Source organism: Vicia villosa, unplaced genomic scaffold, assembly GCF_029867415.1.
Source record: "Vicia villosa cultivar HV-30 ecotype Madison, WI unplaced genomic scaffold, Vvil1.0 ctg.002015F_1_1, whole genome shotgun sequence".
Classification (NCBI taxonomy): Eukaryota; Viridiplantae; Streptophyta; class Magnoliopsida; order Fabales; family Fabaceae; genus Vicia; species Vicia villosa.
The window spans coordinates 289059-316900 of NW_026705812.1; the positions used below are offsets into that span (position 1 = coordinate 289059).

The following is a 27842-nucleotide window of genomic DNA, read 5'->3' on the forward strand; positions in this document are numbered from 1 at the left end:
TAATCTTGTGAGCTTCCTCAAGACCATGATGAGTGTTGATAGTGCTTCGCCCCGTGGGCTTGGAACCCCTTCTAATGTCTTGGCAGGTGCCGGTGACAAGGATGATATTCCTAAACTCCTTCGTTAGATAAGGGAGAGGTTCTTTGAAACCAACCTCGTCGAAGCTCTTAGCAAGGATTCCACTAAATATTATGGTCTAAACAACCTTCTGAAGAAAGTGGACTTACTTCTTGTTCCAGTGGAAGTCTCAGAAGTGATTGTTTTATTGAGTTCTCTGATTGAACAACTCCAATCTAATCTCCTTCGAAAACGGGATATTGACGGACAACTCACAGCAAAAGTGACTTCTCACAGTTCTTCATGGGAAGCTGCTAACAATGCAACAAAGAAGGCTGACACCCTTAAGCTCGAGCGTTCGAAGAACCAGCAAGAATATGAAGATTGTGAGGCGAATATCAAATCCTGGAAACAGGAAATTGAGCAACTCAAAGGGAAGATAAAGGATGCCCAGTCTCGTCAGGTAGAAATCCAAAAGACCAATCAAGATGAATTAACTGAAGTGGCACAGTCGGGGATTCGACACTTCGAGTCGGCACAGAAGCTAGTGCCAGAAATCGAAGAACTGAAAAGACAACAGGCATTGATCGAACGTCATATGTCCTTATGGGAGACTCAGTATTCGAAGATAAAAGATAATCTTCCCAAAGATTTTAATTAACCACTTTGGACCTTAGACTATTCTTCTTGTATTCCGTACTTAGTTTATTTTGTAATGGAACCTCCAAAATCTATATGCAATTTTATCTTTTGCACATCTAATTTTGCAGTTGTCATGACTAACGTTTTAGCAGTTCCTAACAATTGCCAAAAATCACTTTATTATCAAAATGATTTTAATAATGCACCCACGTGACATGATTACCCTTCGCAACCTCTTAAACCTAGACTTGACGTTTCCACTTCCCTTAGCCGTAACCATCATTAAATGATGACATCACCTTTTTCAAAACGTCTATTTGAGACGTGCGTGCATCAGTTTTCAATCATGATTACTTTTCAACTTCCAAGGCGGGAAACGGCGGAGGCCATAACTTCTCTTGGGGATACCAAACGCAGTCCAATCAATAATCAAGAAATAAACTGTTCCTTCTGCCAACATAGTCTATATAAGGCGTTAGCGTTCTACTCCTTTCTTCACACTTTCACTAAACTCTTATCAAACTTCTTTCTTCCCCTCACACTTTTTCAAATACAGAGTTTAATAAACCTCTTTGTATTCTTTCTCTCAAAAATGGCGCAACCCTTGACCTTCAACACCATTAAAGCCTGTATCAAAAAAGAGTTCAAACTTTCTGAGGAAGAGTTTGATGAAAACCATATCAGCATCAATGCCCTCTTTGCTAACCAAGAACTCCAGTTCTATCACGAAATCTTGGAGGGTTCTGTTTATCCCAACATGTTAGCAGACTTTTGGATGTTTGCGTCTCTACGCATAGATCTTGAAGGCAGAACCACCATCGTCTCTGAGGTTCGAAGAGCCCATATCACCATTACTCCCTCCACCATCTCTGACTTGCTGAGATGCAACTCTGGAGAATCATTTCATGACAATACCATCAACATGACTACCTACCATATGCTAAGGGCCCTTATGGAAAATGATCCTTTCAGTGCCAAAGTCATTAGGATTTGACATCGGCTTTTAGTGAGCAACTTCGGCCCACGAAGCCATGACCTAGATAGCATCATGATGGAGGATCTGGAATTCCTACTTTGTGCCCTTCGAGGAAAGAAAATTAACTTTCCACTGCTGATCTTCAAAGGGCTTGTCGAAGCTGTTTCCATGGCTGCTGCACGTCAAGGCATGGTAGCATGTCTTCCTTATGGAAGATTTTTGTCCTACCTATTCCTCAAAAAAGGAATAGTGAGAAGGATGCGTAGGTCTTGATCTCTGGACATGTTCGAGGCAGAAAGCTTGCCTCTGCTATCTGAAGCAACTGGAAAACTCATCGAAACAAAACAATAAAGTCGCCATCGAACATCTATTTATCCTACAATAAGGAATGGAAAATATCGAAGAAAACCAAAACAAGCACTGGTCTCAGAGAACGGGTAAGGGTGTCTGTTACGTGAGGGGAAGGTATTAGCACCCCTCGCGTCTGTGGTACTCCACAGGATCCATTCTTGCTAGTTTTCTAATCTAAGGGTGTGTGTGTGTGTATCATGCTATGTGTAAAGGAAACATGCAATGGAAGATATACAGATGATAGGAAACATGCAGATAGTAGGCAGACGAGATAACAAGAAAGTTGAACAAAACAACAACAACAAAAAAAGAAGAAAAGTTCGAACAAAATAAAAAAAAAAGAGAAAAGATCGCTCGCTAGGGTGTTCGTACCCTGTGCCTACGTACCTCCAACGTGTAATGGAGAAATCAGAGCGCCGTAGTTCTGCTCAAAAGTTTCTGTTTCTATCTCGATTCGCGTCTCCTAGAGAAACGGAACCGAGCACCCTAAGGGAGCATGCAAACAAGGAGCGTCATAAAGATCCTAGCAAACATGGCATGTGAACAGGCGTCACAGATAAGAACAGGCGAACAGGCATCGCAAAGATATCATACGAACATGCATCGCAGATAGAAATACAATCATGTAACAGGCATACACGAATGTGAATGTGTGAACAAGCATCACAAGTGATAACGTGAATAGGCATCTCAAACAACATGTAACAGACATACATGTGCAAGTGTGTGAACAAGCATCACGAATAAAAATGCGAACAGGCATCGCAAACAACATGTAACAGGCATACATGTGCAGGTGTGTGAACAAGCATCACAAAGATATCACACGAACAAGCATCGCAGATAAGAAGATAGTGAACCAGCATCACAAAGATATCATACAATCGAGCTCCGCTCGAGAAACAAACAAACTACCGAAGTAGTAATCAATGCAAATGCAGCACACAAACGAGCTCGGCTCGTAAAGCAAGCAAACTACCGAAGCAGTGACCTGGGGACAGGGGAAGTGCTTTAGCTAACGGGGAAAGCCACCCGAAGCTACTATCAACGGGGAAAGCCACCCGAGATAGATACACTACAGACTCTTAGCTAACGGGGAAAGCCACCCGAAGCTATTGTCAATGGGGAAAGCCACCCGAGACAGGTACGCCATAGTCTGTTAGCTAACGGAGAAAGCCACCTGAAGCTACTGTCAACAGGGAAAGCCACCCGAGACAGGCACAACACAGACTATTAGCTAACGGGGAAAGCCACCCGAAGCTATTGTCAACGGGGAAAGCCAACCGAGACAGGCTAAAAGTAAAAGAAAGAAGCAAGGAATAATAAACAAGCAAAAACAGAGCCTCTTTCGAGGGCTTGGCCAGATGAATGCCTAGGTCCTACTTCTCATGGCAATATGATGCTGCATGCCTACCCTACTTCTCATGGAAAGATATGGTGCGCGAAAGAGTAAAAGGGACAAAGGGGATACCGAGCGGATAGCAAATCCGCAGTGAGCTAGCAACGCAAGCAGAACTAAGAAACTTCACGTAATCTAACATCCAGCAGAGCCAGGAGTCCAGCATAAGCGGTGTGAAAATAAATCACAACAACAATGTGGTGCATATCAAACACAACCACACAAGCAACCTGCAAGACATATAATCCTGACAATACAGGAATACATCTTAATGGATGAGAGATCAAGAATAAGTTTGTGTCCCACAAATAAAGTGGAACACAACGCCATGGAATCCCAATCGAACTCTCTCAAAGTACCTTGCATAAGCTAGCACACTTATTAGAAATAACAAGGAAAGGCGAACAAAGTTGCTTAATCGAATTATAAAACAAAATAGAGGTAGAATTCTCATTAAATTCTAAGAACAAAATCTAACAAGCATATTATTTTTATGACATTTTCTAGCATTTTAGAACAAAGCTACGTAACAAAGCAATTAAATTTTAACAAAACAAGAAAAATATTACATGTTTTTATATTATCTTTTATCTTAAAAAAAATCTAACAAAAGTAATTGTTTTTCATACCTTTTTCTATCCTAAAAATATTGGAAAGCAAACTAGTTAAAAAAACTAAATCTAATATGAATTTTATACACACAGAGGGGTTTAAGGTGAAATTGATGGTGCAAAGAGTAACAGGGCGCAGGCCCAAGGAAATATGGCCCAAACAGTTTATTTTTGTCCAATTCAGAAAAAGTGAGGGGCGTGTGGGCCTCTCTGGAGGTGTAGACAGCAATTTATGCGCAGGCCCAAGGAGATGATTTTGATCCATTCAAAATTATTATGATTCAGATTCCAATTTCTCAATTAATATCCAGATTTCCTTTTAATCCCACTTAATATCAATTAATTAGATCTTAACATCAATTATAACAATAAGCTTCAATTAATCACGTTGAAGATAATTGACATTCATTATTAACAAGATTTACATGAAATTAAAAGAAGGATTAGGGTTTTTCAGAATGTCACCATTGAAATTAGGAGACAGCTCTCACTCTCCTCACTTGACCGAACGGCGGCGCCGAGAGGCTTCTTCTCCGGCGAGCTCATCTCCTTCGATGCAAGCCAATAGCGCGACGTATCCCTCTCTCTCTCCATTCATTCCTCTTCTCATCGAACTCATCTCAGTTCTCTCTCCGTTCAATCTCTCTTCTCTTCCGATGAGCCATTGTTACGTCGCCGCTGTGAATTGTTTCCCTCTCTCATCTCATTTGAGGTTTCTTCATGTTGCTTCGAAGGTATGCAGGAATTGTAGTGGTGCTAGATGACTCACGATTATTGCTACGGTATTGAAGTCGTCGTGAAGATTGAAGAAGAAGGAGACAAGATCGAAGAACTGTGTTGATGTTGTTGATGAAGGAAGCGAAGCTGCATTGAATCCTGGATGATAATCGTGATGAGAGTTCTTGAAGATTGATCGGGATTGGTGAACGAAGTTGTTGTTGGCGCGTTTGATGCAGCGTGAAGCAATCTCCCTGAGTTTGTTACAGGTTTGTTACCATTTTCTCCTTCTCTTTTCTGAGTTTTGATGATAGAGGTTTTTTTGTTATCTTGGTGTTATGAAGAAGATGATTGTTGAAGGTGTATGAACAATTATGGTGAGCATTTTTTGTTGAATGTAAGAGCAAAAGGTTTTAGAATTGATGGAGAAAATTCAGCGAGAGAGAAGGATCCTCAGGTGTGGTCAAGATCGAATGTAGATTGAAGAAGTTCTGGAGAGGTGAATCAATGAAGATGATGGAGAATTGAGATTGAAGAGAGAGTCTGTTACATTTTTCTGTTATGTGAAGAGTGGTTCGTGATTTTTCTTGTTCTCTTATCCCTTTCCAATTGGTTCTGTTATGTATTTTTCTGTGAACCGGTTTATTATTGTGCACTTGCAGGTCTGGTTTTGTTGAATAGATATGAATGCAAGTTGCTTGTTTCCGGTTTGAAGAGTATGGAGCACCACTCAGTTTAGAACCTGGACCGGTTTAGAATTGAAGGGATTTTGAACAAGATATGCTGCAAGTTGATGGGCATTCGGTGCAGCGGTGGCAATTATAAACCTTCCTTTTTGTAATTATGGATGTAAGAATGTAATAGAGACATTTGGATTTTTGAATTGAACTTAGAACCGTGAAAGATATCCAAATTAAAACTGTGCTATGCGGTCTTGGAACCTGCTCTTTTTGAAATCCAAATGTATTTTCTCTCCACACTTATAAACCTCACTCAACTTTAACAACTTTGATCAAATTTTCAACTTTGAATGAATGCCTCAAACTACACCTTATTTCTCAAACGAAACCTTATCCTTCAATCTTGTATGCACCGAATTTAGCCATCATGAACAAACATATGCTCCTGAATAATTTGCGCTCGTGACATCAAGTAATCACCAATGAATACGAAATTTTTATTTAATGAAAACCTGTCTTCAATTCTCGAACCAAAGTGACTTGAACCTCAATCACCCGATCAATTTGAAAGAACAACGATGTCTCAATTGTAATGAATCTTCAAGTCATATATCATGCCTTGACAAAATGTCTTCCTCAATAAACGATTTTGCATAACCATAATGCTTTGAGGACCTCTTTAATAGAAATAAGGATTGAGACATAGAAACACCTCTTAACATGAGATCCAGTCATTCTATGTAAACAAACTTATAACTTGAAGAAGTCCATGAACCTACCCTATTTCACATTTCAATGCACACAGAAGAATCAGTTGAACCAAACTTGAATGAAGATGAGAAACCCTTTTATTATTCTCTTCAATTTTAGAATGGCGAAATAAACGTCCTTTCATAACTTATGGCACAAAGAAAGAGGGCAAATTTTGGGGTGCAACAGCTGCCCCTATTCAAACTTCTTGAACCTGACGAGAGAGAAATGATAGTTTCGAACCGTCATGGTTGAAGGAGATTGAATACCAGAATGAACTCGAAAATTTGCGCTCTTGATAATTAACTGATCCAGCTTGCAATAAGAACCAGGCGACCCCATTGATGATGGAAAAAACTTCACTTGATCTGGATAATTAAGTAGCTCCAACTTGCAATAAGAAGGAACAGGCAACCCCACAGGCAGGGGGAAAAAACTTCAATTGATCTGGGCATCAAGAGAAGGAACATCTTCGACTGATCAGGGTATCAGACGTAGTAGATGTCTTCCGAACAGGAATCGGGGATAGATGTCTAGGTCGATCTGGGCATCGAAATGAGATATTCCGGCTGATCTGGGTGTAGCAACCTGCCTTAAATTTGAAGGTTTAGAGTCGCCACCTATTCTGAAGGGCGAATAGGAAACCCTACGCAGATATGAGATTCAGGGTAAGTTATTACAATCAGGTTGAGGGAAGGTGTTAGGCACCCTCAACCCTTTCCTAAAGGCTAACATTGCAAAGATAAAGGTTTATGGCTAATGAAATGAAAAAGGCAAAAATTAAGATTTAAAACTGAATTGAGATTTTTAGGGGGGAGACTCGCCTTGTTACCAAGTGCCTACGTACCTCCTTATGGAGGATCAGAGTCAATGTAGTTCAGGCACAGGGTTGTACGCCTTAGGATTGAAATTTGTGGTTTGAAATTGTTTAAAGGCTTTTTGAATGGCCTATTCGCAGTTTTGAAATTGATTTGAATGTGGAGAAATGTTTTGAGGTTTGGCATACAACCCTGATTTGATTTGGCACCGTTAGATGCGGTGACCAATAGGTTTGGTCAGTATAGCTAACGGATTACGGACATTGCTGATTGCTCAGATCGATAGATCGATCATCACGGGCAGCAAATTAAAATATATTTTAGTTTGTATATTTTTACCTCTCGTCTAAAGCGACTGATAGTTTCAATCGGGTCGAGGAGAGAATTGATGATAGTTAATTAAATTATAAATTAATCAGAATAATTTATTTCTCGTCTAATGCGACCAATGGATTCAGTCGGGTCGAGGAGAAAATTATGTTGAGTTATCCAAAAAAAAAATAATTAAATAATTATAAAAAATATCATATAAAAAATTATTAGTTTTATAAATCAAATTTTATTTATTTTAACACAAGGGTGTATTTTACTGTTGGGTAGAAAATTAGGGTGGTGTGAAAAGCAAAGGCTTTAGGCCCATGGGGTTTCTTTTACTTACGCAGAGGGGGGGTGTGATTTGTTGGGCGTTAGTAATTTGAAAGGTGTTAAGAGCAAAGGTTTAGGCCCAATATTACATTGAATCCAGGCGATCCTGTGTGGCGAGAAATGCAAGATCATGGTGTGTAACCAGATCTGGGGACACTCCCTAAAATCTAACAGCCTAGATGCATTTGATTTGAAACGTATGGTAAGTGTGATGTACTGAATCATGTTCAGCAATACAAACGAGTGGCCATGGAGAGGCCACTTGTCTCCATCCTGTAAAACGCCTATGTCTATAAAAGGCCCCTTTCTCCGATTTCACTCTCTTTTCTTCTCTTTTTTTCTCTCTCTTCTCTTCCTCTCTCTACTTCGCTCTCTCCTCTCTCTTCTAATATCACCCAAAAAAAACCCCCCAACCACCGGTCGGAAATCGCCTCCGCCGGTGGCGCCGCCCCCTAACCACCGTTGAAACCCAGTTCAGATGAAGATTCCGATGAATCTTCATCTCCTCCGCCCCATATATTCAACAACAACCCAGAATCAAACACACAAATAACCCGTATCCCAAAATAAACCCAGATTCATACCATAAATCCCAAATTAAACATGCAATTGACTCAACCGGAACAAAAAAAACAGCACACAAGCATGCAAATCTCTAAGCTAAGTGATAGATCCGGTTACCTTGTGTTCTTGATTTCTGGAACGTGTAAGCTCTTCTCCTAATCCCCTCCTCTGTGTGTGCGTTTTGCAGGTGATCATGGTGAAAGAAGGTTCGTGTTCGCGGCGTTCTCAATGTTCCTCGTTCGCAAAAAATATCCGACCCCTTCTAATTTCTTTTCTTTTAGTTTATATAGCCTAGGGTTTAGATCAATTAGGAAAACTTAGATTTAGAAAGATTAGATTGGTTTAGGTTTACGTTTTGATTCGATTGTCTTTGTAATTGATGAACGAATTCTGTTTTAATAAAATTTGATTCATTTGTTATTGCGTTTGAAGATTTGATTTTGTTTATGTTAAGATTTTTGATTTAGTGAATATTTGATTGATTGAAGATTGTCTTTGATTCGATTCTGGGCCTGGGCAATTGTTGTTAGATTAGGGTTTGTGTGGTTGGAGGCAGCGGCGCAGCAGATTGGGAGAGAAGGTGAATAGTAGTCGGGTTTGGTTTGACCCGGTTCGTCACCCAGTGCACACGTTTGGGCCAGCTTCTGATCCATCAGCCCGTTAACTGATCCGCTAGCCAATTAGCCCCTTTAACTTCACTTAATTAACTAATAAAACTGATAATAATCCTAATTAGAATGATATTTCTAATAATATAAATGATCATAATACTCAACAATAGTGCTTATTTAATACTAGTGACCGCCAATACTTATCTTAATTAATCCTAATTCTACTAAAAATAATAACAATAATAACTCCTATAATACTAATACTAAAATAAGAATGATAATATAAAGAATAATAGTAAAGAATAACACTAATTAATAATATATTAACCCATAATAATAATAGTAGATAATAGAGATTAATAATAATATAAAAATCACTACTAGTAATCCTAATAATACTAAAATTACTTCTACATTAATAATAATAGAAATGATAATAGGAATGAGTAAATGACGAGGAACAGACGGGCCCAAAATGAATTGGACCTTAAATATTCGCTGTTCACACCTCTTCCAATTTATGTGGGAGTCTTATAGGAGAGCGAGTTTAATAATAAGTATACTAAACCCTATGGCTCCTAATTTTTAACACCTTTATAAATTGACAGATGTAAGTTATGTCGGGTAAATTTTGGGGTGTGACAGCTGCCCCTATTTAATTATCTTGGATTGAACGGCGTGAGAATACGCAGGTCTCACGCTTTTCGAATCGAAGAATTATTAAATAATGGAAGACCCCTAAATTTACCTCGTGCTTGAGTGTGAGTGAGAGAATCGTCCTGCTAAAGCCTGAGTCTTACATAGCGAGGATTTACCGTTAGTTGTGTGATTAACTTGCTGTAGTACTAGCAAGCTTTCGCAGTTTATGAACCCTACTTACTATAACTTTAGTAAGTTTCTCGTAGTTTGTGAACCCCAATAGGATCACTCGCTATAGTTCTAGCAAGTTCACCTGCACTGTTTAGGATTATTTGCTATGCTTATAACAACCTCACCTGCACCATTTGGGATCATTTGCCATGCTTGTAGCAAACTCACCCGCACCATTTAGGATCATTTGTCGTGCTTGTAGCAAACTCACCCGCACCATTTAGGATCATTTGCCGTGCTTGTAGCAAACTCACCTGCCTCATTTAGGATCATTTGCCGTGCTTGTAGCAAACTCACCCACCCCATTTAGGATCGTTTGCCGTGCTTGTAGCAAACTCACCCGCACCATTTAGGATCGTTTGTCGTGCTTGTAGCAAACTCACCCGCACCATTTAGGATCGTTTGCCGTGCTTGTAGCAAACTCACTTGCACCATTTAGGATCATTTGCCGTGCTTGTAGCAAATTCACCCGCACCATTTAGGATCGTTTGCCGTGCTTGTAGCAAACTCACCTGCACCTTTTAGGCTAATTCGCTATGCTCATAGCAACTTCGCCTGCACCGTTTGGATTGCTTGCCCCGGTTTGGGCAAGCTTACCTATATAGAAGTTTGTTCTGTGAATGCGTATGCATCATGCCTATGCATCGTGCTTATGCATTATGCGCGTGCATGTGCCCCTGTTGTTTGTATAATGTATGTGTATGGATGTTCACACATGCAAATGATACATGTATGTAAATGGTTATGTATGATAACCCCAACACCTTATCTCCTTATCACCCATTGCCTTTGCTTAACCTCTTTTGAATTATTTGTGAATCCTAGCTCAGATTGTATTTGAATAATCCATTGATATTATTATTTGTGAGAGAGTTCTATTAGATTCGAGTTATCGCAACGTAGGGCGTATGTAGCCTTCCGGAGATTTCGCAGTTTTATCCTATTGCTTTTGTATTGAAAGTTTGTAAATTTCTCATGTTAAATCCTAGTTAAAGCTTATGAAAATAATTTAACCTTTGCAAATGGTATTAAAATGAAAAAAACGCGGTATGCAAGAAAAGAAACTTTTATTGATATTTCCTTGAATTGGCGAGTGTACAAAATGCAAGAAAAGAAAATGACAAATAGAAATGATATTAATACTGCCGTTGCTCTTTTTGTTATCAAGGGTCCCGGTAATCCTTCGACCTTAGAAATGGATGATTGCACGAATCACTATCCTTCGTAGTTTGTCTTCAGCTTATGGTCCATAATCCTGCCTTTGCTAGGCGTAATATTTCTTGACCGCATCAGAATTGATCGGGTGTGGTAGCTCGTCCCCATCCATTGTAGTGAGAACTAGCGCTCCTCCTGAGAACACCGTTTTTACAATATATGGACCTTCGTAGTTAGGCGTCCATTTTCCGCGGGCGTCAAGTCGAGGTAATAGTATTTTCTTGAGAACAAGATCACCTTCTTTGTAAGTTCGAGGACGGACCTTTTTATCGAACGCCTTTTTCATTCTTTTCTGATAGAGTTGCCCGTGACACAAAGCCGTCAGTCGCTTTTCTTCAACGAGATTAAGCTGATCGAAACGGGTTTTTACCCATTTCGATTCTTCTAACTTTATGTCAGCCAGGACCCTTAATGAAGGGATCTCTACTTCAATAGGGAGGACTGCTTCCATACCGTAAACCAGGGAGAATGGTGTTGCTCCTGTGGATGTACGCACCGAAGTCCTGTAACCGTGTAGGGCGAAGGGAAGCATTTCGTGCCAATCCTTGTATGTTTTCACCATCTTTTGTATTATCTTTTTGATATTTTTATTTGCAGCTTCGTCAGCGCCGTTCATTTTAGGCCTGTATGGTGAAGAATTGTGGTGTTCAATCTTGAACTCCTCGCACAGCTCCCTCATCATGTTGTTGTTCAGGTTCGACCCATTATCGGTGATAATCCTGTTTGGAACCCCATACCGACATATGATATTATGTTTGATGAACCGGGTGACTACTTGTCTCGTCACGTTGGTGTAAGAGGCAGCTTCAACCCAATTGGTAAAGTAATCTATGGCGACCAATATGAATCGATGCCCGTTTGAAGCTTTCGGTTCGATCATCCCTATCATGTCAATTCCCCACATCGCAAACGGCTGTCGCACGCTCGCGAAAAATGAACAGAGTCGCCACCAATATATTTATCCCATAAGGGAAAGGAATACCAGGAAACCTAACAAAGGAAGGAACAGGGTCTTGCGACCAGAGAATCAAGGTACGGGAGTCGGTTACGCGAGGGGAAGGTATTAGCACCCCTCACGCCCATCGTACTCGATGGTATCCACCTATGTTTGTTTCTATCTAAAGGGTGTGTATCTATGTCTAAACCTAAATGCGAATGCATGCAAAAGAAATACGGGGAAAAGAAGGAATATTTACAAATGTGCTCGTTCAAGCCCCGCGACTTGATGCCTACGTATCCTTTTCAGGAATCAGAGCGCCGTAGTTCGGCTAAAGATTTTCTGTTTGTTTTTGTGTTTTTTAGTTGGGCGGAGTTAACGCTCGCGCTCTTGCATAAGGGGACAACCTAGGATGCAATGGAGCGGAGATAACAATGCCCTTAAGAAAAGAGGGAAGAGAGAGAATTGGTTTGTATCTTTTAAGGGTAATTCCATGATGACGAAGACCCACTACAAGGCTTCGCATCACTTCCTTACTTTGTTTTAAATCTGACCATTTATTAGTGCTTTGAGTGTTTTTGGTTGGTGTCTTTTAAAGGGGAAATTATTCGTGACTTAGATCATACCAAAAGGATTTTGTTTGTTTTTTTGAATATTTAGAGAATGCACATCGAGCTCTACACCACAATCGATTCTCTAAATGACGGATAAGAAATACATCGAAATCTACATTCCAATCATTTCTTTCCGTTTAGTAGAAAAGAACGTACATCGGGGCCTACACCCAATCATTTCTTTTCTACTACGTGGGGAAGAACGTACATCGGGGCCTACGCCCTAATCATTCATTTCCCACCATATATCAGAAGTGTGACAGTATGATCTTTGTCAGGTTTTTATTAAGTATTTTAAGATTGAAAAGAAAAAGAAAATGAGAAAGGGGAACTAACCTATTTTCTAACCTAATTGTCATTCTAATCTACGTCTAAAGTTAACATGGTGACTAAATTCTAAAAGGAGCGTTGAAATGGTATTAACAAAATAGGCCAAAAAATATGGCCAAAACAAGTAACAAATCGCACAAGAATAATACAAAAAATAGCATGGAAATGATACAAAAACAATTCAACATTGGTGCAAAATTAAACTAAAAAAAACTATTATTTTTGTGTATTTTTAGTGAAGCAAAGAACTACCAAAATGTCGATTTTAATCCTAAACAAACTACTATTTTTATGAGTTTTTTATGAAGGAAATTAAATGTCAAAATTAACCTAAAAAACCTACTATTTTTAGGAGCCATTTAGGAGAAAATTCTAAGACTAAAATTAATCCTAAAATCCCCTAAGTCTACCTAGAAAGTCATGACTTTTATTGTTTTATCAAAAGAAATTTAGTAACCAAAAACTATGTCAATACCTAAATTTAACAAGAACAAAAATGTAAACAGGGGGTGCTAAGATGAATTATAGGTGCGTGCTGAGAAGCTCGGGTGCAGGGCCCAAAGGGATCGGCCCAACCAGTTATTTTTTGTTCCAGATTTGTTCCCAAAAAAGAATGTTGTGGGCTTAATGGGAGGTATACTTAGGAATTCGCCTTAGCCCAATGACGTTTTGTTACAGATTTTTGTTATCATGATTTTAATTAAAAAAAAGATTGAATTAAAAGAAATAAAAATTAAATAAACAAAGAAGAGGAAATAGGGTTTAGATTGTGATCGTTCAGCTTTCCTTCTTCTTCCTCGTGGACGCACCAACGGCGGAGCATACTCCCCCCTTCATCTCCGATCGAAACCCTCGAACGCCACCGTGGACCAAAGCGAGGCAACCTCGGCTCATCTCCTTCGTCTCTCCCGATTTGACTCTTTCTTCACTCGATTCCGTTAATCCCTCTCTCGACTCAACAACCTCTCGACTCAGATTCTTTCTTCTCAATGCGTTATCGCGATCTTTTTTTGTTCTTGCTGTGACCTCCATGGATTACGAATTTGATGTTGTTTGCAGTGAAGAAGATTAATGATGCGACTCTCTGCGTTGATAATGAACAGATGACGATGAAGATTCGACTATGATGATGAAGAATTGGATCAAAGGTTACGGAGAAGGTTCAGAATTATGGTTGATTGAGGAATTGAAGAAACGGAAGATTCTTTCCGTGAATATTCTCTGATTTTTTCGCAGGATATCTATGATGAAGAACGTGACGATTCGGGGATTATTTTTGATGGAGATTTCTTGAAGATTGAGGTTTGTGATGAAAAGTGATGAAGATTGTTGGAGAATTTTCTGTTAGAGTTCGTAATCAATGATGGTGAATGGTGTCTGAGGTGAAAAAATGGAAGAGTGAAGGTGATAAAGTGGTGTGTGATGGTGAAGATTCAGAGAAAACTTGAAGTTTGAAGAGTGAAGATGGTGGAGTGAAGTGAAGATGAAGGTGGTGAAAATGAGAGAAAAATGGAGATTGAAGAAGGTGAATTGAAGTGAAGAAGATGAAGTGTGGTCTGTGAATGAGGCGTGAGTTCTGTTATGGATAAGGGGTGGCTAGCAGCTGACGGATGAAGAAGAAATCTGTTATATAGGGATGAAGAAAATCGGTTCTCAAGGTTAGTTATTTTTGACTTTTTCTGTTTTCTCTCTGTTAGAATGGTTAGGATTCAATTAACTGAATGTTAGGTTGTTAGGAATCGGTTGGGAGGTTTGTTATGGATTCAGTTAGAAACGGTTAGGAAAGTAACTGTTAGTTGGTTAGGGCAATAGTGAATTCTGTTGGAACTGCTTTTCTGTTATGGCTATTAGTTTCATTGTGAAATTTTGTTAGTGAATCAAAATAGAAAAAGGCTAGTTAAATGCTGTTGGTAAGTTGGTAGTTCAAAACTGCAGTTGGTGACTATTGGTTCCTAATGCTGAAAACAAGTAGAAACTGAGTTAGTCTTTGTATTGGTTTTTTTTTGGACTGATTTATTCGACTGGATGCAGGGCTGTTTGGTAAGCTTATGAAGTTTGAGACTGATTCACTAACTGAAGTACTTGCAGGGCAGTGGAGTGGTAGGATTGTTATGAGGTTACAGTTTTTGACTTGAATTGTTTTTTTCCTGAATGAATTGGTGTTAGGATTTTCTGCTGCAGTTTTGTTGTTTAGTTTGGTGAGCTGATGCTGATTGGCTTTTGCATTTGATGGATGCTGCAAGTCTGTATAAGTGGCGAACACGTTCGAAGTTGAAACCATTAATTGATTCCTTGCATTGTAGCTTCATTGAGAACCAAAGGTTAGCTATGAATTCTGAACTTGCACAATTTCCCGAGTTTGTTGGCATTTCTGTTCTAGGGCTTCTCTTTCGATTTACTTGTATATTGGATTGTATGCATGATGCGAAGTGAACATGTATGTAACTGTTTTGGTTTCGAATGCGGTTAGGGATTTATTGTAACTGGTTTATGCATGCTCTGTATGACATTGCTCTTGTTTTTTTGTTCAGATGGCAGGCTGAGATTAAGTCGACACGAGGGTAGTTATCTTTGTTGCCACTCTTTCCACCGATTTCTCTTTTCTGTTATGATAGGAAGCTGCTGAATTGTGTATGTATTGTGATTGGTTATGCTGTTTTTTAACATGCAGGCAGCAGGTTGGTTCAATGAATGGGAACAGAAGGTGGGCTTATGGTCATAAAGCTTGAAGATCGAAATAGCAAAATCGGAAGTGTGTCTAGAATAGGATTAGGATATTTTCTTTGTAGTTTTTGATGTGAATGTCTCAGTGTAATAACATGGAATTGATTTTGTGTAATTGTGGATGAACTTTGGATGTCGTAATGATAATGGGAATTGAAAGAATGTATAGATCGAATGAATTTGGACCTTAGTAAAGGGACTTGAAATGGATGTATAGACACTCGACTTTTGTATTGACTTATATTTCAACCAAATACAGATGAAGTTTTACTTCTATTCTTTCCAAATTTGAATTTCTCTTCATGCTTCAATATCTACTATCAGTATAGAGCCTTTCAAATGAAATTACCCATATCCCATCTTGAATGAGGAGATCCACATGACTTAGTTAGCAAATGTCAACCTTCCTAGGTCGACCTGTAGACCAAGTGTCAATTTATGCCGAATGGGATTATCTTTAGATCTCTTTCCTTTTTCTGAATTCGTCATGTCTTGGATGGAATGCTTCTCAATATAATAGCCACTTGAATAGTAATACTCAATATGAAGTAAAGTGGATTTCCAAGGATTCGGTCACCAGAAAGTCAACCCTTTCTAGTTGACTTTGTTGACCAAAATTCAAACCTTTGTAGGAATAAACTCTATCTTCTCCTTTCACGATATGCATATGAAAAATGGCTCTTATTCAACTTTGCATAGAAAATTCAACCGACTTGCCACCTTTAAATATACCATAACGCTTCTCTCGAAGTTCTTCATTAAGAAACTCAAGTAAACATTAGTTGTACTAAGATAACTTGTATCTCAAATAACCACAACAAACCCTAATCCAGTGAAGGTCGCGAGTTCTTAGTCCATCATCACCCGGTACAGAGAAATGAAACTCGACTCTTTCCCAGATCATTGATCCAATGCCAAGTTTATTGATTAATGAATGCATGATGTGTTAGATGACCTAATGGAAGGTATGCAGGTAACATGAGAAGCTTAAGCCAGTTAAAAGTTAAAGGGGTAGGACAAATTTGGGGTATGACAGCTGCCCCTATTTAATCGTCTTAAACCCGAAGGTGAGATTGGCGCTAGCCTTTCGAACATTCGAGGTAGAAGAAGATTAAATATCCAAAACCTGAAATTTGTCTTGAAATGATGGTGTAAGTGTTAGCTTTATTTTTGTATTTTGATATCTGCTGGGGAAAGAGAACTTTTGTTTTGTTTTTCTGGTGGAAGAATTTACAGTGAGTAATTGGAAGAAGGGTGATAGCTTGTAACGTAGCCCAAAGTGCCAATACAAGGTTCCCAAAAGAAATGTTACATGAAACAATGACTGAAAGGAAATAGATCTCGTGCGATCTACGACTCAACATCAGGAGATGACCTCGTACGATCTTCAAGACAGAAAGGAAATAGACCTCGTGCGATCTTACGACTCAACATCAGGAGAAGACCTCGTACGATCTTCAAGACAGAAAGGAAATAGACCTCGTGCGATCTACGACTCGACATCAGGAAAAGACCTCGTACGATCTTCAAGACAGAAAGGAAATAGACCTCGTGCGATCTTACGACTCAACATCGGGAGAAAACCTCGTACGATCTTCAAAACTGAAAGGAAAAGATCTCGTGCGACCTATGACTCAACATCGGGAGAAGACCTCGTACGATCTTCAAAACTGAAAGGGAAAGATCTCGTGCGACCTATGACTCAACATCGGGAGAAGACCTCGTACGATCTTATGGACAGAATAGACCTCGTACGATCTTACGACTCAACATCGGGAGAAAACCTCGTACGATCTTCAAAACTGAAAGGAAAAAATCTCGTGCGACCTATGACTCAACATCGGGAGAAGACCTCGTACGATCTTCAAAACTGAAAGGAAAAGATCTCGTGCGACCTATGACTCAACATCGGGAGAAGACCTCGTACGATCTTCAGGACAGAATAGACCTCGTACGATCTAAGACTCAACATCGGGAGAAGATCTCGTACGAACTTCAAAACTGGAGGGAAAAGATCTCGTGCGACCTATGACTCAACATCGGGAGAAGATCTCGTACGAACTTCAAAACTGGAAGGAAAAGATCTCGTGCGACCTATGACTCAACATCGGGAGAAGATCTCGTACGAACTTCAAAACTGGAAGGAAAAGATCTCGTGCGACCTATGACTCAACATCGACTCGACATCGAGGGACAAAAGAAGACATTGTGTCAGACACTCATCAGAGATTGAAGATACCTCGCATCGGCACCGCGGTTGGAAGAGATTTGAAATGTAATAGCAGATATCAATCAGAATTTGTAAAGACAACCCTTTGTGTGGGGATGTATTATTGTCTTGACTGGGTGCGGATTTGTATTATCTGGCTTATGCTTTGTATGCATGTTTGAACTTTTCTATGGAGTAATGCTCCATTTTGATGGATATGCTACGTTTTTGAGGATGCAATGCTATATGCAATGAGTACTATATGCAGAGTGCCAAATAAAGGCATTAGTGAGGTAAACACCAGGGAGAATCCCCTTAGTGTTAAGGACCATGTGGAGGTGCCAATAGATATTGGACTTTTGATTTGTAAGATGCACTTTTCCTTGACTTGAAGAATGATTTCTGACTTCTCACCATGTGCCACTGCTTGGAGGATTTTTAGCTTAAGGAGATTCCCTTGATTCACCATGTTGGGGATGAGAAATCCAGATAAGGAGCCTTGACTAGGGAAGTAGGATAACTCCTAGGAGAAATAAACTCCTATGGTCATGGAGCGACAAAAACTCAGAATTGTGCCCCAAGCTTCGTGACTTATGGAGGAATTTGCCCCAAAGGATCCTTGGAGAGATTTGTCGAATCTCGACGTAACTGCCCCAAATTGGTTGAACTTGAGAGAGATTTCTTGACATGATTGCCCCAGATTGATCAAAGCTTGAAGAGATTTATCGACATGATTGCCCCAGATATGCTGAATTTGAGAGGTCAAACCTCGACTTAATTGCCCCTGATTAGGTACATCTTACTAGAATCCTCAAGCTTTCCTTGTTTTGATGCCAAACAAACATGGGAACAGCTTTACCACACTCAACGGAGTCTTCAAACTCTTCCCCTCAAGGTAATCAAAGAAAGCATTAAGTGTTCATGCCCAACGGAGTTCTTTTAGAGGAACTGCCCCTTGATGGTCAACATTTGATATGATTAGCTTTTCCTCCTTGGAGTTCTCAAGTCTTGTACTTTGACACGATCGAGTTACTTACTGATTCTCATCATGGTAATTTCCTTGATGTTTAAGCAGATGTTTTGTATGCAAAAGAATGTTAATTATAAGAATGATGATTCTAATGCAAAGCCTAGGTTAGCCTTGAAGTTTAAAGAAACCCCTTTTTTTATGAAATGAGGTTGCGACCTCTTGTGACTGAATCACTAGTTGACACAACCTCAATTTTTGTGTATGGAAGATAAAGCAAAAGTACGATACCAACATGGAAATGAGTCTCGCTTCATTGGGAGTCAGTTAAACTCTATCTCATAGGAGTGTGCTTTCAAAATAACCCTACTTCAATTAGGACTTTTGAGGGTTGTAACTTGGCCAGGTTCACGGTTTTCAGAAAACAAAGGATTTTAGGCTCAAAATTATTTGGTACCCACCCCCTTCGTGATGTTCTCCATTCCTAGGTTCCATTAACTCGACATGAGTGTTCATTCCTCACAAGGAATTTGGGATGGTTGAGGAATCAATGAGGTTTTTCGGACATGGCAGTCACTCACTTTCCTATTCTTCTGATTGATCATCACACGACTTTGTTCCTTTGATGAGGATTTTTATTTTGTAATTCTTGTTTTTCGCTTCTGCTTTCCCTAACTTTTGCCTGGACAAATTCTCTTGAATTTTATTTTGGAGTCCAGCGGGATGCCCTAACTTTTGCCTAAGTCACTTATTTCAAGTTTTTGACTTAGCGGGCTTTCTTTTTTTTTATTCACTTTTTGAACAAGTCGTGTGATCTTGCGTTGCTCTCGATTTGTTTGAAATATTGTGACTGCCTCATTCTCTGATTGATGAGGGATAACCATTGTGGCATCGTCCTCTTTTAACCTCTTGATGGAATAAGGATAATCATTGCGGTTTTGACATTCCTCAGCCCTTTGAAGGATAACCCTTGTTGTATCTTTAGATTCATACCTTTTTGGTGAGTTCTGAACACTCGATCAAGTTAAATGAACACTACCCTGCCCCAAGGTTAAAATAAGGGTTTTTATGATTAGAAAAAGAAACTCCTTCTCCGAGGCTCAAAGGGGTTAACGAGGGTCTATCTCCCTTATATCTCCGGTGTTTGGGGATTTGAAACAATGCCTGTACATCCTCAGTAGGGTTTTTATTCGAAAACACATGATTAGAGATTTTTCATTTTTATCTTTCATCATTTTCCCTCAGCTTTTTGTCTAAGCAAACAATTAGTAACTTTGGTATCGTAATGCCAAAAACATTTTATGAGTGATAACGAATGGATTACTTCAAGACAAACATAAACAATGTATTATGATTTTCATTCAGAAATTAACAAGTTTTTACATGCTATTGATGCTTAAACACACAAATGAAAAATTACAATGAGAATGCAGTAAGAAACTAAATGGGTGTCGTTGTTGAGGAGACTTGACTCCGTCTGGACTTGTTGAGCTTGAATACTTTCTGCAGTTCCTTCCAAACACTTCAGATTACTCCAAAAGAGAACTCCAACAAAGTCACCCATGAGTTGTAAACTTTTGTCTTGCTTTAGGGATTCGAGCAATGCGAGTGATGCAATGCTCAAGATAAGAGTATGTCTTGCTTATCCCTCGTGCGGGAGCCCCAAGCATAGATGTTGGAGAAGTATCACCATCATAAATGGGAAGAATCTTGTATGATCATCAACTCAAGAGAGCTACTTGTGGTGAAGAAGACCCAATACTAGAATCTTAACCAATTGTGATTCCAACAAACAAGGAAACGAATGAGCACAAGGCAATCACATCAATTTGTTTCTCATATTCTTCTTGTCTCTGTTAACTAGCAAAGCCACTGAGAAGGAGATCCTGAGAAAAGGCAGCTGATATATGAAGTAGAACCTTGAGAATGAGAATCATTGTGAAGAACACTCTTGATTATCACACGGAAGAAGATTCTGACGGATTCACATAGGAATTTGTAATGCTTTTAGGGATTCGAGCAATGCAAATGGCGCAATGCTCAAGATAAGAGTACGTCTTGCTTATCCCTCGTGCGTGAGCCCCAAGCATATTCATTGAAGAAGTATTCGCCATTAAACATGGAGGAACCTTGTGTGGTCACCAAACTTAGAGAAGCTACTTGTTGCAAGAAGAGTTCAAACACCAACTGAAACACCACCCTCCACGGATACAACTGAGCACAAGAACTTTGAGAATGAGAGATGCTTCTGCAAAACATTCTTGATTACTTTTTGAAAAAAGATTCTGACAAAGTTGCTCGAGAATTTGTGGTGCTTTTATTATTATCATACCAATCAACTCAGACAAGGAAGTAGTCTTCAACAAAATAGGGAATACTGAAGTGAGAATACGGAAATGAAATGATGATTGCCAATGTTGAGGAGCCTTGACTCCATTTGGGCTTATTCTTCTTCTTCTTTTTTTTTTTTTTGTGATACTTTCTGGAATGCGGGCATTCACTTATGCATGAACTCTTCGTTTTATGCGCAGGCCATTTGGAGTGAATGATATTACTTTGGAGTCAATGAGATCTTGGACTTTGTGTTTCAAAATATTACAATCCTCAGTTGAATGTCCAGATGTCCCAGAATGGTACTCATACCTTGCATTTAAGTCATATCCTTGAGGAATTGGTATTGGAGGGGGCTTAAATTCCCTTAGTTGGACCAAAGAATCCTTGAGCAAATGAGAAAGCAGCTGACTATAGGTCATAGGAATTGGGTCAATCCTTCTTGGTGGTCTCCTTGGCATTTGTGGACCCTGCTGATGGCAATGATTCCAGTACCCATTCTGTTCGGGTGTCTTCCTCTTTTGATCTGGCTGTGAAACAAATGGAGACTGATGAGGTGGGAAACCTGGAACCCAAGATGGTGCATTATGCTTCTGATTTGAAGTAGATCTGATATAGAAGTATGAATCAACCTTTTCTTCCACCGCAGTTGGAACCCCATTTCCTCGAACAAACATACCCTCGGGGGTGAACAAAATCACTTTTGAATCAATGAGATCTTGAATTTGCTGCTTCAGCGCCCTACAATTCTCAATATCATGACCAGGTGCCCCAGAATGGAACTCACATCGAGCATTGGCATCAAAGGTGGGGGGAAGCTTTTCAGGCGTAGCCAATTCTCGTAGCTCAACCAACTGAAGCTCCAGCAAACGGGGAAGCAACTGAGCGTAAGGCATCGGGATAGGATTGAGAATTCTCTGAGGTATCTTAGGCTTTTTCCCACACATTTGGCCTCCTTGAAGAACAGATTGGCATGGAGGTAATGGCACATGGAGTTGAGGAGGAACTTCCTGAGGTATTCCATGAGTGGGAAAGGATCCTACTGAAGAGAAGGGATCAACAACTTCTGTTGCAGCAGTAGGAACAACATCCCCTTCCTTTCTTAGTACTGTTTTTAGAATTTCCATAACCAAGCTTAACTGAGTCTTCAACTGACTATTCTCCTCTTTTAGTGCATCCTGATTACGGACCAAGTCTTGCATCTCCAACATAAGATGACCCATTTGTTCCCTCATCTCATCCATTTCTTCACGGAGTTGATCCATAGTTGATCTCGGAGCTGTGGCAGTGAGAAGTCAAATCTGTTGTTGATCTTGGAATCTGAATCGAAATGGTCCCATAAGTCTTTGAAAGAACCATGAAATGCATGATAGTATGAATGCATGTTTCATTTATGAGAGATCCTAAAGTCTTTTCTCACACTTTCATCTTTCTTTTTTGGAATCAAAGCTTCTCTTTTGTATAGAATATCTTTTCTTTTCTTTTTTCGCTTTTCTATTTCCTTTTCTTTTACATATCTTTTCTTTTATTTTCTCTTTTTTTTTTGGAAATAGACTTTAGGATCCCCCATAAATGAAGTGGACAAAGCAATGATGTTATGCAATGCAAAAGCATGGGATCAACGGTCCATATAATCTTAGTAACCACTGTACAATCTTCTGAATAACCGATATAGATCAGATGTCATGAGATCAAAGGTCCGGCACCTTTTTGAATACCAAGAAAACAAATAGTCACCAACAGAACAGAATAGTCACCAACGGTACCTGTCATGTATATCCCACCCCACTCACAGGTGAATCTAGGTCAGGGTAAGGTCAAAATGGCAACCAGCGTTATCAGTCCTCCTGAGGCACCAATGTTGTTGCATCTACATGCCAACAATGATACCCCATTTGGACCTCGACTGGGCGTGGGTCTCATGATCGCACTAGACAAGACCTGACATCTCATCGGCGTCATGACTATCCACTCTATCCTAGGTATCCTATGTGTCAACTCTGGCCTGGGTATTGGGCCTTTTACCTCATAGAAACATTCCACCCAACCTGCAAAACAGAACAGAAGACCCCAAGGAACACAGAATATAATCCATATGCATGATGTGCAAACAGAAATAAACATGATATGCAAGCAGAAAAATAAACATGCAAACATATATACAAGGTATAGACATAAAAACAAATAAACACCCAGTAAATAAACAAACAAACGCAGGCTAGGATCGACTCGCTAAGGATGGACCAGCAACAGGTCTAGCAACTTCCCCAGCAGAGTCGCCAGCTGTCGCACGCTCGCGAAAAATGAACAGAGTCGCCACCAATATATTTATCCCATAAGGGAAAGGAATACCAGGAAACCTAACAAAGGAAGGAACAGGGTCTTGCGACCAGAGAATCAAGGTACGGGAGTCGGTTACGCGAGGGGAAGGTATTAGCACCCCTCACGCCCATCGTACTCGATGGTATCCACCTATGTTTGTTTCTATCTAAAGGGTGTGTATCTATGTCTAAACCTAAATGCGAATGCATGCAAAAGAAATACGGGGAAAAGAAGGAATATTTACAAATGTGCTCGTTCAAGCCCCGCGACTTGATGCCTACGTATCCTTTTCAGGAATCAGAGCGCCGTAGTTCGGCTAAAGATTTTCTGTTTGTTTTTGTGTTTTTTAGTTGGGCGGAGTTAACGCTCGCGCTCTTGCATAAGGGGAAAACCTAGGATGCAATGGAGCGGAGATAACAATGCCCTTAAGAAAAGAGGGAAGAGAGAGAATTGGTTTGTATCTTTTAAGGGTAATTCCATGATGACGAAGACCCACTACAAGGCTTCGCATCACTTCCTTACTTTGTTTTAAATCTGACCATTTATTAGTGCTTTGAGTGTTTTTGGTTGGTGTCTTTTAAAGGGGAAATTATTCGTGACTTAGATCATACCAAAAGGATTTTGTTTGTTTTTTTGAATATTTAGAGAATGCACATCGAGCTCTACACCACAATCGATTCTCTAAATGACGGATAAGAAATACATCGAAATCTACATTCCAATCATTTCTTTCCGTTTAGTAGAAAAGAACGTACATCGGGGCCTACACCCCAATCATTTCTTTTCTACTACGTGGGGAAGAACGTACATCGGGGCCTACGCCCTAATCATTCCTTTCCCACCATATATCAGAAGTGTGACAGTATGATCTTTGTCAGGTTTTTATTAAGTATTTTAAGATTGAAAAGAAAAAGAAAATGAGAAAGGGGAACTAACCTATTTTCTAACCTAATTGTCATTCTAATCTACGTCTAAAGTTAACATGGTGACTAAATTCTAAAAGGAGCGTTGAAATGGTATTAACAAAATAGGCCAAAAAATATGGCCAAAACAAGTAACAAATCGCACAAGAATAATACAAAAAATAGCATGGAAATGATACAAAAACAATTCAACATTGGTGCAAAATTAAACTAAAAAAAACTATTATTTTTGTGTATTTTTAGTGAAGCAAAGAACTACCAAAATGTCGATTTTAATCCTAAACAAACTACTATTTTTATGAGTTTTTTATGAAGGAAATTAAATGTCAAAATTAACCTAAAAAACCTACTATTTTTATGAGCCATTTAGGAGAAAATTCTAAGACTAAAATTAATCCTAAAATCCCCTAAGTCTACCTAGAAAGTCATGACTTTTATTGTTTTATCAAAAGAAATTTAGTAACCAAAAACTATGTCAATACCTAAATTTAACAAGAACAAAAATGTAAACAGGGGGTGCTAAGATGAATTATAGGTGCGTGCTGAGAAGCTCGGGTGCAGGGCCCAAAGGGATCGGCCCAACCAGTTATTTTTTGTTCCAGATTTGTTCCCAAAAAAGAATGTTGTGGGCTTAATGGGAGGTATACTTAGGAATTTGCCTTAGCCCAATGACGTTTTGTTACAGATTTTTGTTATCATGATTTTAATTAAAAAAAAGATTGAATTAAAAGAAATAAAAATTAAATAAACAAAGAAGAGGAAATAGGGTTTAGATTGTGACCGTTCAGCTTTCCTTCTTCTTCCTCGTGGACGCACCAACGGCGGAGCATACTCCCCCCTTCATCTCCGATCGAAACCCTCGAACGCCACCGTGGACCAAAGCGAGGCAACCTCGGCTCATCTCCTTCGTCTCTCCCGATTTGACTCTTTCTTCACTCGATTCCGTTAATCCCTCTCTCGACTCAACAACCTCTCGACTCAGATTCTTTCTTCTCAATGCGTTATCGCGATCTTTTTTTGTTCTTGCTGTGACCTCCATGGATTACGAATTTGATGTTGTTTGCAGTGAAGAAGATTAATGATGCGACTCTCTGCGTTGATAATGAACAGATGACGATGAAGATTCGACTATGATGATGAAGAATTGGATCAAAGGTTACGGAGAAGGTTCAGAATTATGGTTGATTGAGGAATTGAAGAAACGGAATATTCTTTCCGTGAATATTCTCTGATTTTTTCGCAGGATATCTATGATGAAGAACGTGACGATTCGGGGATTATTTTTGATGGAGATTTCTTGAAGATTGAGGTTTGTGATGAAAAGTGATGAAGATTGTTGGAGAATTTTCTGTTAGAGTTCGTGATCAATGATGGTGAATGGTGTCTGAGGTGAAAAAATGGAAGAGTGAAGGTGATAAAGTGGTGTGTGATGGTGAAGATTCAGAGAAAACTTGAAGTTTGAAGAGTGAAGATGGTGGAGTGAAGTGAAGATGAAGGTGGTGAAAATGAGAGAAAAATGGAGATTGAAGAAGGTGAATTGAAGTGAAGAAGATGAAGTGTGGTCTGTGAATGAGGCGTGAGTTCTGTTATGGATAAGGGGTGGCTAGCAGCTGACGGATGAAGAAGAAATCTGTTATATAGGGATGAAGAAAATCGGTTCTCAAGGTTAGTTATTTTTGACTTTTTCTGTTTTCTCTCTGTTAGAATGGTTAGGATTCAATTAACTGAATGTTAGGTTGTTAGGAATCGGTTGGGAGGTTTGTTATGGATTCAGTTAGAAACGGTTAGGAAAGTAACTGTTAGTTGGTTAGGGCAATAGTGAATTCTGTTGGAACTGCTTTTCTGTTATGGCTATTAGTTTCATTGTGAAATTTTGTTAGTGAATCAAAATAGAAAAAGGCTAGTTAAATGCTGTTGGTAAGTTGGTAGTTCAAAACTGCAGTTGGTGACTATTGGTTCCTAATGCTGAAAACAAGTAGAAACTGAGTTAGTCTTTGTATTGGTTTTTTTTTGGACTGATTTATTCGACTGGATGCAGGGCTGTTTGGTAAGCTTATGAAGTTTGAGACTGATTCACTAACTGAAGTACTTGCAGGGCAGTGGAGTGGTAGGATTGTTATGAGGTTACAGTTTTTGACTTGAATTGTTTTTTTCCTGAATGAATTGGTGTTAGGATTTTCTGCTGCAGTTTTGTTGTTTAGTTTGGTGAGCTGATGCTGATTGGCTTTTGCATTTGATGGATGCTGCAAGTCTGTATAAGTAGCGAACACGTTCGAAGTTGAAACCATTAATTGATTCCTTGCATTGTAGCTTCATTGAGAACCAAAGGTTAGCTATGAATTCTGAACTTGCACAATTTCCCGAGTTTGTTGGCATTTCTGTTCTAGGGCTTCTCTTTCGATTTGCTTGTATATTGGATTGTATGCATGATGCGAAGTGAACATGTATGTAACTGTTTTGGTTTCGAATGCGGTTAGGGATTTATTGTAACTGGTTTATGCATGCTCTGTATGACATTGCTCTTGTTTTTTTGTTCAGATGGCAGGCTGAGATTAAGTCGACACGAGGGTAGTTATCTTTGTTGCCACTCTTTCCACCGATTTCTCTTTTCTGTTATGATAGGAAGCTGCTGAATTGTGTATGTATTGTGATTGGTTATGCTGTTTTTTAACATGCAGGCAGCAGGTTGGTTCAATGAATGGGAACATAAGGTGGGCTTATGGTCATAAAGCTTGAAGATCGAAATAGCAAAATCGGAAGTGTGTCTAGAATAGGATTAGGATATTTTCTTTGTAGTTTTTGATGTGAATGTCTCAGTGTAATAACATGGAATTGATTTTGTGTAATTGTGGATGAACTTTGGATGTCGTAATGATAATGGGAATTGAAAGAATGTATAGATCGAATGAATTTGGACCTTAGTAAAGGGACTTGAAATGGATGTATAGACACTCGACTTTTGTATTGACTTATATTTCAACCAAATACAGATGAAGTTTTACTTCTATTCTTTCCAAATTTGAATTTCTCTTCATGCTTCAATATCTACTATCAGTATAGAGCCTTTCAAATGAAATTACCCATATCCCATCTTGAATGAGGAGATCCACATGACTTAGTTAGCAAATGTCAACCTTCCTAGGTCGACCTGTAGACCAAGTGTCAATTTATGCCGAATGGGATTATCTTTAGATCTCTTTCCTTTTTCTGAATTCGTCATGTCTTGGATGGAATGCTTCTCAATATAATAGCCACTTGAATAGTAATACTCAATATGAAGTAAAGTGGATTTCCAAGGATTCGGTCACCAGAAAGTCAACCCTTTCTAGTTGACTTTGTTGACCAAAATTCAAACCTTTGTAGGAATAAACTCTATCTTCTCCTTTCACGATATGCATATGAAAAATGGCTCTTATTCAACTTTGCATAGAAAATTCAACCGACTTGCCACCTTTAAATATACCATAACGCTTCTCTCGAAGTTCTTCATTAAGAAACTCAAGTAAACATTAGTTGTACTAAGATAACTTGTATCTCAAATAACCACAACAAACCCTAATCCAGTGAAGGTCGCGAGTT

The 27842-nt window shown here is 39.2% G+C and overlaps 3 long non-coding RNA genes across 3 annotated transcripts; all 3 read left to right on the top strand.

Annotated features, from left to right (window-relative positions):
* Positions 1-4387: 4387 nt before the first annotated feature.
* Positions 4388-5800, top strand: LOC131637503 (uncharacterized). The gene is made up of 2 exons (XR_009294349.1): positions 4388-5326; positions 5416-5800. It is a non-coding gene; the product is annotated as an uncharacterized LOC131637503 (long non-coding RNA).
* Positions 5801-14543: 8743 nt separating this feature from the next.
* On the top strand, positions 14544-15765 carry LOC131637505 (uncharacterized). Its single transcript, XR_009294350.1, has 3 exons — positions 14544-15108; positions 15319-15348; positions 15459-15765. It is a non-coding gene; the product is annotated as an uncharacterized LOC131637505 (long non-coding RNA).
* Positions 15766-26026: 10261 nt separating this feature from the next.
* LOC131637506 (uncharacterized) lies at positions 26027-27248 on the top strand. Its single transcript, XR_009294351.1, has 3 exons — positions 26027-26591; positions 26802-26831; positions 26942-27248. It is a non-coding gene; the product is annotated as an uncharacterized LOC131637506 (long non-coding RNA).
* Positions 27249-27842: the final 594 nt, after the last annotated feature.